The sequence below is a fragment of the Gekko japonicus genome, unplaced genomic scaffold, assembly GCF_001447785.1.
Source record: "Gekko japonicus isolate JY-2015 unplaced genomic scaffold, Gekko_japonicus_V1.1 scaffold1301, whole genome shotgun sequence".
In the NCBI taxonomy this organism is placed as follows: Eukaryota; Metazoa; Chordata; class Lepidosauria; order Squamata; family Gekkonidae; genus Gekko; species Gekko japonicus.
Genome location: NW_015169213.1, coordinates 48469 through 57739, shown reverse-complemented (window position 1 = coordinate 57739; position 9271 = coordinate 48469). Strand labels below are relative to the sequence as shown.

The 9271-nt window shown below is 50.1% G+C and overlaps 1 long non-coding RNA gene across 1 annotated transcript in view; it reads right to left on the bottom strand.

The window, feature by feature from the left end:
* Positions 1–8911, bottom strand: part of LOC107114786 — a 122157-nt gene extending 113246 nt beyond the window's left edge. Inside the window, exon 1 of the long non-coding RNA XR_001482655.1 lies at positions 8784–8911. This is a non-coding gene — a long non-coding RNA (uncharacterized LOC107114786). The remainder of the gene's footprint in view (positions 1–8783) is intronic.
* Between the last annotated feature and the right edge of the window lie 360 nt (positions 8912–9271).

Genomic DNA, 9271 nt, shown 5'->3' with positions numbered 1-9271 from the left:
TCTATCCTTATACTCCTGCAAGTCACCTCCATATTTCCTGGTAATTAGCCGGTTGAAAGTATTAGGTTTCAATCCTCCTTTCTTACGTTTTTTCTTTCTGGACACCTCTCTCTTTCCTTTCCATGACAAGTCTGGCAGAGTTATGTTTCCTTTTTCCCATAGTTTAGCTTTTCTTTGTTCCTTCTGTTCGTCCTTAAATGTGTATACCTCCTTTATTTCTTCCTTTGCAAGCAGCGTTTGAGTAGCCTGCATCTCTCTCTCCTGTTCTTCCTCCTGCACTTCAACTTGCTCCTGTGTTCCTTGTTCAATTTCTTCATTTTCTTTCACCTCATACACTTCTCTGATAGCATTTTTCAGAGCATTCTAACATACCTCTTTAAATGATTGTGTGATTTTCTCCACCAAATTTTTCTGGAATTGTTCCCATGAAAACTCGGAAGCAGTTATATCTCCTATTGTGTCCTTTTCCTCCTCACAAGTCTCCATTTCACAAATCCTCTACACTCCAGAGTCAATTGTATTTTTTAAGGGGCATAATAAACTTTCAGCAGTAAAATGTCTCTTACCCCATTTTGCTTATCATTCAGAGTTCCCCAAGGATTTTTCACGGCCGCTTCTTTCATCAAAAGGGGAGAATCCATCAGGGTTATCCTTCCAACTTGAAAAAAAAGTTATTCAATGCGATGTATCATCCAAATGGAAAAATAAGAACTTTAAAAACAGACCGGATGGCAGCGTCTCTTCAGAACATGGCAGCCATGATCTTTACCATTCTTCGCTCCCGCTTCAGGTCGCCTCTGGTCACCCCCCCGCATTCGCCAAATTACGGGAGAGGCCAGCACAAAGCCCCATGCACCTGCACTCTCTACGGGAGTGTAGGTCGTGCTCCCCCATCGCCGGGGGGCTCAAAAAGAGTGAAAAAGGCTCGGGCAGCTCGGAGCTCAAGCCCCGAGCTCCCGCCTGTCATCGCGCCGTACCGGAAGTGGAAACCCATTGTCTTTTTTAATCTCCAGGTAGCCTTTGTTATAGCAGGTCCACACGCATGCACCCACCAGACAACTGCCCAAAAATGCTGTATGTATTAAAGCAATATATGGAAAACAGCCTCAAATCTAACAAACAGCCTTGTTTGAGCAGGTGCCACATGCCCAACAGAAAATAAAGTTTGTCAGGAAGAAGGGGAAAGCCATTTGCAGATATGAATGCCAGCCATGGACAGCGGTATCTCATGACAACTCCAGAACTGGCTGACTGACTGGCATTTTGCATGGCTTAGTGGTGGGGGTAACATAATTCACTGCCAGTAAAACCACATCATTCTGCCAGGCAAATGCAAGAAATAGCAAGTTCCATAGTTACAGACTTGCTGCCTTGCAGATCTCTAAACCACAGAGGTAGGGGCATACAAGAGGAGCCGCCATCTGTTGATGGCTACCCAGCCATTTCATGTTTGGCTTTCTCTTACACAGCCACTGATTTGGGGGGACTACACACTGTGCCAAACTGTGGAAATTCCCTGGATCACAGTTGCCAGTTGACAGACACAGATGTAGGCCATTGCATAATAGTGTGTGTCTCACTGCCAAATTGTGGGCGGGGGAGGGGAGTGCTCATGATGCACGTCTGGATCCATGAGCCTGTGAAACTGGCAGTCCCTGTAATTGCCTAGTTTACCTCATTAATAACCAAATGTTATGGGTTAAATGTTCTAAGTAAATAAATAAGTAACCACCGCAAAGCCCTCTATGTCATTCAGCTCTTAGCCAAGGGCAATCTGTATTTCACATCTGGCTCATTTGCTAGCTGTCTCAGCAATGGGGTTTTTTTTGAGGGGGGGACTTCCTACAGCTAAATGCCCCTATTTATATTATTTTGGGTGATCCTGGTTAAGGACAATCAGCCCTGACTTTGGCTTGGCCACTGCACATACTGTATATGTTTTGTGAATATCCAGTCTATACAATTGTCTGGCACTAAATTCACATGGGATCCATGCTAACAAGGCAATTTAGACAAAGTTTCAATTATAACAGAATTCTATTCAAAGACGCTCCTTCTAGCGCCACGGTCACAACTCTCGAATGTATTGCAGGGCCATGGCTGCTGGTCACAAAGCCCTACAGAGCCACCTTTTTAGCCGGTTTTGGAGAGGGACTTGCTGCAAATGCACATGTGCGAAGAGCTGGAGATTCCTCTTTCCTGCCTCTCTTTGCACGTGCTAAGAGGAACAGAAGGGCAGCAAGGCAAGATCACTTTTCAATAAAGAGGATTCCTGGGAGGCGGGGTCAACGGCACAACGATGGCGGACGCCTTTCCCAGCAGCAGAGGGGGAGAGGTGCCGCTGGATCGGCACCTCCACGGGAGTTCGGGGGGAACTCCCAGGCCATAGGGCTTTTGAGGGTGAGCCTCTTTTCCTGCTAACTGCAGGGAGATGGAGGCTCCCCTCCGCCCTGACAGTCCCACTCGCTGACTGCGTCCTCTTAGCGAGGCCATAAGTTGTGTCGACCTGGTCAAGTGCAGGAGATATAGCGGAGGAGCGATCAAGAGCATGGTCAAGATAAAGACCAACAATGAACTGTGAGTTAAGGAGCGAACTGTGAGTTAAAATGGGCAATCCCCCCCCCCAAAGAAAAAACTTTGTGAGTGATCGGAGTCGTGCTGGGATAGGGACGCCTCTCAGATGCATTTACATAAACGGATGGGGGGGAGAGAGAAACGATTGTAAACGGATACTTTGAAGTGAAATCCCCCTTCCCCTGAAACCCCTTAAACGATTGGAGAGGGGTGCCTCTCTGACGCATTTACATAAACGGAGGAGAGGGGGAGAGAGAGAGTGTAAACGGATACTTCTGAAAGACTTTATTTATAAGCGTACAAGCCTGTTGTGGGAGATATCCATGAGTATTTAAGCGACAAACAGCGTATATGCGATTTTCAGAGCCGGGAAGAAAGTGGGTTTTTTGGGGGGGAAGCATTAAAATGGCAGGCACTCCAAAAAAGATCGCGAAAACGACAAGGGAAGACGTCATGGCACTTGTAGCGGAAGCCACCAAGCCGATTCTGGAGCAACTTGCTGGTATTAACCAGCAGCTTGCCAAGATAAATGAACAATTTGTGTCCCGGCAGCTCCAGTTGGCAACGATAGCAGAAAAAATGGAACTGAGGGCTTTCAAAGCAAAAGAGATGGACACTAAATTAAACAGCGATCTCAATGAGAAAAGGAGAAAAAGCACAAGAGAAACAGGAAAGATTTACAAGGATTTAACCCCTTCCTTGCAAGTGTTCTTAGAAAGTATCATCTTAAATCCTGCTGAGAAAAAAGAGCTTGATTTTCCCTTCACAATCAAGAAACCTTTGAGATGCCACTGGGCCCCGAGGGTGAGACCAGAGAGGAAGAGGCTTAAGATTGGCGGTTTTATCCCTTTGAAGACGGAGGAAGACTGGGCTGCAGAATTTGGAGTGAACGTCTAAGAAGTTATTAAGATTTTAGAGAGTCTTAGTATAGATGTAAAGGTGGAAGAACTCTGGAAATTGCCTTTATGAAGTGAGCTGGAGGAGATGCTCGGGAAATCTTCTCATAACAAGTAACAAACTAACATATAAGCTTAGAAAGACAGGTTCTCACAAAGTATATTGTTTATTAACAGCCTTTTTTATTACTAAAGGTAGCTTAACAGGGAATGATCTCCTAACCTTGGGTTTTTAGTTTAGTGTGGGTTGCTGTTCTTTTTTCCCTAGCTGTAGTTACCCTATCCCTATTTTTCTTGGTAGTTTTTGTAGTATTAAAAAAATAAAAAATCCCCTCCGGGGGCTTATTAAAAAAAAAGAGGATTCCTAAGTGCAGGCAAGTACAAGGACAGACAAATGGACACACACCCTGCTAAAGTGCTCCCTTGCTTTCTCTCAGCCCAAAAGCTATCCTTTGCCACACACATACACACACTCCCAAGTCAATCCTCAAATGCTGCACTTGGGCTTGCAGTGTGGAACCCCATGCCTCACCAAAGAGATCACGACTCTGCTTCGTCCTCTTCCTGTGATATGACTCTGGTGTCACATTAATCCCTGTCACATGCTTGCAGCTCTGTGGGTCTCGAGCTGCCATACAAGGGTTAACGGTGGGTTCCAGTCTGGAAATGTTGTTCTGGAGTATGTGGACTTTGCCATTCCCACGAACCACATGATTTCTGCCTTATGCACAAGCTCTATATACACTTACCCAGAAATCTTCCACTAATTCCCATAGAACATCTCTAAGTAACTCTAATTAGAATTGCTATCTTAGACACAATCACACAACCTAAATATTCAAAAGTTTCATGTGGCAGTCTGTACCATTTCAGGCTCCACCTGGGGACAGCGTATTTAAATGCTCCCTCTTCCATGTGCAAAATGATCTTCATGGGAGAAAATCAAGACAGCCTTCTTGGTGATATGCTAACTTTCCACACACAGGGCATTTTCAGCATCAAGGACATCCCAAAATAGCATCCCCTCTCTTTATCTGAAGTAGAAGAGTCCAGGAAGGACTTGATCATGTCATTCAGCTCTTCATTTTAAGTCTTTGTTTGTTCAAGGTTGCTGAAGCCATATTAAAAGGAAAGCATCTGTTTTCATTTCTCTAAATGAAACAAACAAGCAACCAAGAAAGACTACTGCCGCCCCTCTGAGTGCATTCAAAAGATCAAGGTCACAAGTAGGGACCAGGCAATATGATCCTCGATGCTTGCCCAAATGTGGGTGGAAACATGTCTGCGCTAAGTTTGGTCACACAGTGAAGTGGTGGCAATGCTGGATAACCAAATGCCCATTTAGGGCTGGAAAACATGAAACAGGTAGACAAGAACCCCCTTCTCCTGCCTCTCCTCTTCAATAAACCTTTGAAACAGACAAGAGTTAAACCCAGCAGAATGCAAAATGGGTCTTCCCTCTCCCAGATAATGAAGGAAGGCTAACCAAGGCATTCAGAATCAGGACACAAAATCACCTGGCACATCGCTCTGCCCAGGACGAACTTCCTCAGCAGGCCAAGAAAAAAGAATACTCACCCTTTTACCTCATTTAACTGATAGAGACACAGACACTCAAAGAGCAATAGATCATGCCAGCCAAAAGAAGCAACAGGAGAGTCCATGGCAGAGTTGGGAGTATGTGCATGCCTGAGAGAAGACAAACCATTTTGCTCTAGTCAATAATAGTTTACTTCTCCTGCCGTTAATTAATTGAGCTGCTAACAAGATGCTGAGAAAATAAGGAGGAAATATTGCCCGGGGAAGCACCAAGTGGCGGCCTGCATTGTTATTATCTTCCCTTCGACAAATCACAAAAAGTCGAAGGGCTCTCTCTCACACTCAGAGAGAAACAGCAAAGAACCTCTAACTCCTGTCTCCTTTGCAGTTGACATCAGTAATTCCTGATGCCTCCCAACACCTGATGGATTAGCAATGGATGGCTACAAACTGGAAACGAGAAGGCCAGAATGCATCATCCCGGCTCGTGCATAACACAATAAGCCCATGTTGATGAAAGATCAGACTGCAGGCCTTTATTCTCTATCTGTTGCAATGCAGCTATTTTTTTATTATGCATTCTTTCCCTCCGTACTGAATGGCTGGAAAAGGTGAGCCCGAAAGCTCCATACGGAAACCAGTAAGGGGTGGAATTTCACTGCACTTCTGTGAGGATGCTCTGGCTCCACCTGGGCTATGTAATATTCAGGAGAACCCTGGTGTGAATTTCTGCAGTGCTGCTGCAAAGCAAAGAGGGGGAGGGGAGTATTGAGATGTCTGATGGGCAGCACCAAAACTCTTCAGGATCTCTGTGAGAAAGGATTGGATAATAGATTCAACTATCTCAGCACCTCCTGACATTGTAGCCTCTTAGGATAACCTGATCCTGCACTAGAACATGGGGGGGGGGGCTTTGCAGGAGGCGATTTCAGACTCCAGTGAGAACTCAGCCGCCCAGCCGAGAAAGCAGAGGCTAGCACAGTATAGTAGTAGTAACAGGGGAGAGACGTCAGAGACAAGCCCAGGAACCACCTCCCGCATATAGTTACAAGCAAAGCACATGACTGGCCAGGCCAAGGCTGAAGCCTTCCTTGCCATTTTGTCAGAGGTTAAGGTACAAAACGCAAGGCACCCTGACAGCTGCTTCTTCTTCTTTTGCAAAAGAAATCACACGCAGCTCTGTCTTTTTACTCCAGAATGTTAATCCTTGTGCATGAATGAGAACAGGCAAAAGGGTCATCCAAAGATTAAAAGGACCTCCAAGCAAAGGAGCCTGCAGCAGCAAGCAAATATCAACTCAAGGGTTACCATACTAGACTTTCGTAGTTACTCATTAGCAACAGTGGGACGTAAGTAAACTGAGCCGCATGGGGTTGGTGCATATCCTCTTGTCTTTTGGAAGACAGTTTGGGCTTTCAAGAAACGTGCACTCAGAAGCCGTTCCATACACATCACTCAGGTGGGTCTGAACCCCCAATGACATCATATACATCCCAGCCCTCAAACGTCACACAATAGGAATGGGGGAATTGTGTTAAGGATGCAGCAGTCATGTCATTCGACACAGGGAGGCAGACCATTTTGCACAGCCTTTAAACTCTGCTGTCTGTAATAATTTTCCCCCAAAAGCAAATATGCCTTCTATTGACCTACCAAAGTTTCTTAGCTGATGGTTTTCACAGCATCACATAAAGAACCCCTTTGCAAGGCAGAACACGAACCCTGCTTACAAAATACACTGCCCATACTTCTTTAATCAAACTGTCAGCATCTGCTAGTTAATTCTGAAAAGTCCTCCTAGCCAATGCGCCCCATGACAAACTGGAAAGCGCCAGCATTGGCACCAGAGCGAAGGTGCTCAGACTGCACGGGACGAGCTTGGAACAGGCCCAGCCCGGTTCTGTCTCACACACACCCGCCAGAGACACAGCCGAGTGACCAAGTCCAGGGCTCCATTGCTTGTTTGGGATACAAACTCAGGCGACTTTACCCCCACCCTCTTACAGGCAACTAAATAAGTACAACCGAGGGAAGGAGAAAAGAGCAAAATGTGCAGCATCCCAAATCAAAGCTGGTTAATAATCTCTGTTTATGAGGGGGGGGGAAGGGAGGACATGGGGGGGAGTGGAATCGTAACCATGGAAAACTCTTTGCAATTACAACAGGCTCGAGAGATGCATGATGGTCTTGCAGCACTGACTCCCGGAGCCCTGCTCTGCCTTTCCCCCTTCCAGCAGGAACCCCTCTCCCTCGTGATCAGGGGCAAGAGCTGCCAAGAAACCCTTAATCTGATTTTAACAGCCAGCTCTGTCTAAACGGGAGAGACTGGCAAAGTTGCTTATCTGTAGCAACTAAGACCGACCCCCCTCGTGCGCGCTCCCCTCGCCCTCACTCCAGAGCTGCAGGTACGAAAGCAGCCAGCCACATGACTCACGAGCACAGCCTCAGAAATTAGAGCTCCCACCAGCAAATCCCTAGGAGGCGGGGGGGGGAGGGGGCACCTCTAGCATCCGTCTACTCCTGCCGGTTCTCCTGCCCACCTACATCCCAGGCAAGAAAGCCACAGCCGCGCTTCCAGAACACCAAGCCACCTCCACCGGGGAGGGGGGCGTGTAAGCCTTGCATGAGCATACTTCTCTGCCCTTGGCTTTCCCACCGGAGCCACCTCCAGCCACCAAAGGCCCCGCAAGGGAGTCTGCACGGCCACCGCTTAAGGACGCTCGCGCGAATCTGGGGCAGTGCCGGCAGCATGACCCACTAGTCCACGTGCGAGTGGTGCTGAACGAGTCCGCGGGCTCTTCAGGGTTCTCTTCCCGTTCCTCTGGTACCCAGGGGGGGGGGGGGGGGGCCGGGGGGGGGGGAGCGGCGGTCAGTATGAGTCCCTCGGCTAGACCGCTCCCTCGTCCTCCCTTCCGCCAGATCTTCTTGGACTGTTGCATGAGAGCCACACGCGAGCCTCCAGGGCTGTTGGCTGGAGCCTCCCTCGTCGCTCCTCCTGGGCGCTCTGCCTGCAGTCCGTGTGTGCAGCTTCCCTCCCTCCCTCCTGCTGTCTGGGGTATGGAGGAATCCCGAGTCCCGGCGTGCGCAGATCTAGTCCTTGGGTGCACTGGCATTCGTCAGGACGACCGTGTGCCTCCTTTCCCTCCTCTCTCTCTCCCTGCCTGGGCCATGAGACGCCGCTGTGGAGAAATCAAAAGTCCTCCCCACCCTCTCGCTTCCCGCTCAGCGAGACAAGAGAGCGGCACAGTGGATCCGAGCCGGTTTCCTAAAATGTGCCTTTCCGCTTCTGTGCACGGCTATGCCGGGGACCTCGTGCCCCAGAGTTCCACTTGCAAGTTGGATCGGAACCTCCAGAGCCGCCTTCTCTCCCCCCCCTTTCCCCCGCGCCCCAGATTCCAGGCAGAGTGGGTGCCAGCTCCCTGCGCCCCAAACTCCCTCGTGCCTGTCAAGTCGGGGATTCCTGCGACCCAGATTCCCCGAGGCATAACGGATCCGGGTCTGCTGAGCCTCGGATTTCGCGGCGCGCGGTCGCTCTCGGATCCTTGCACCGGGCTCCCTGAAACCCAGACTCCCCGATGCACGACGAGGTGAACCCCCCCCCCCCGCGCCCCAGAAGCACAGTTCTTTGGCACCCCAGGGTCTCCCCCCTTGCCGCGGAGTCCCGACGACTGCTCAGCGCGCGCCAGACCCGGACGTGCCGGCTGCGCCCCGCCGAGGCTCGCTTTTCACACACCCCCACAACCCCCCCTCCCCCCCCCTCCCGGAAAGCCGTACCTGACTGTCTGTGAGATAGTTGAAGACGAAGGAGGAGAGCTCTTCGTCCAGAAGCGCGCTGCAGTCCGGCCCCGGCTCCGCCATCTTCCAGCTCCTCCGGCAACAGCACGAAACAGCATGCGGCAAGAGCAGCGGCAGCGACAGTCAGGAACTAGCCGAGCCGGGCAGGCGGCGGGGCGGAGCCAGGAGGAGCCCGCCGGTTGGGAGTGGGCGGGGCCGCCGAGACAGAGGAGGCGGGCCCCGGACGGCGGGAGGCTCGTCTGGGCTGGCCTGAAAGGCGAGTCGCCGTGGAGAAGAGGAGCGCGGGTGCTTGCGCGCGCCTTTGGCTGGAACCGTTTTACACGGGCTGCTGCGGCAGAGAAGGCTGGGAGGGCGCAAAACACACGCGCGCTCACTCGCCCGTCAGGCGAATCTCTGGGGAAGGAAGTGTCTCTCCTTCGTGGGCCGGGGGCTGCGCCTCCATTTCCCGGAGAGGAAGGCGCCGGAGT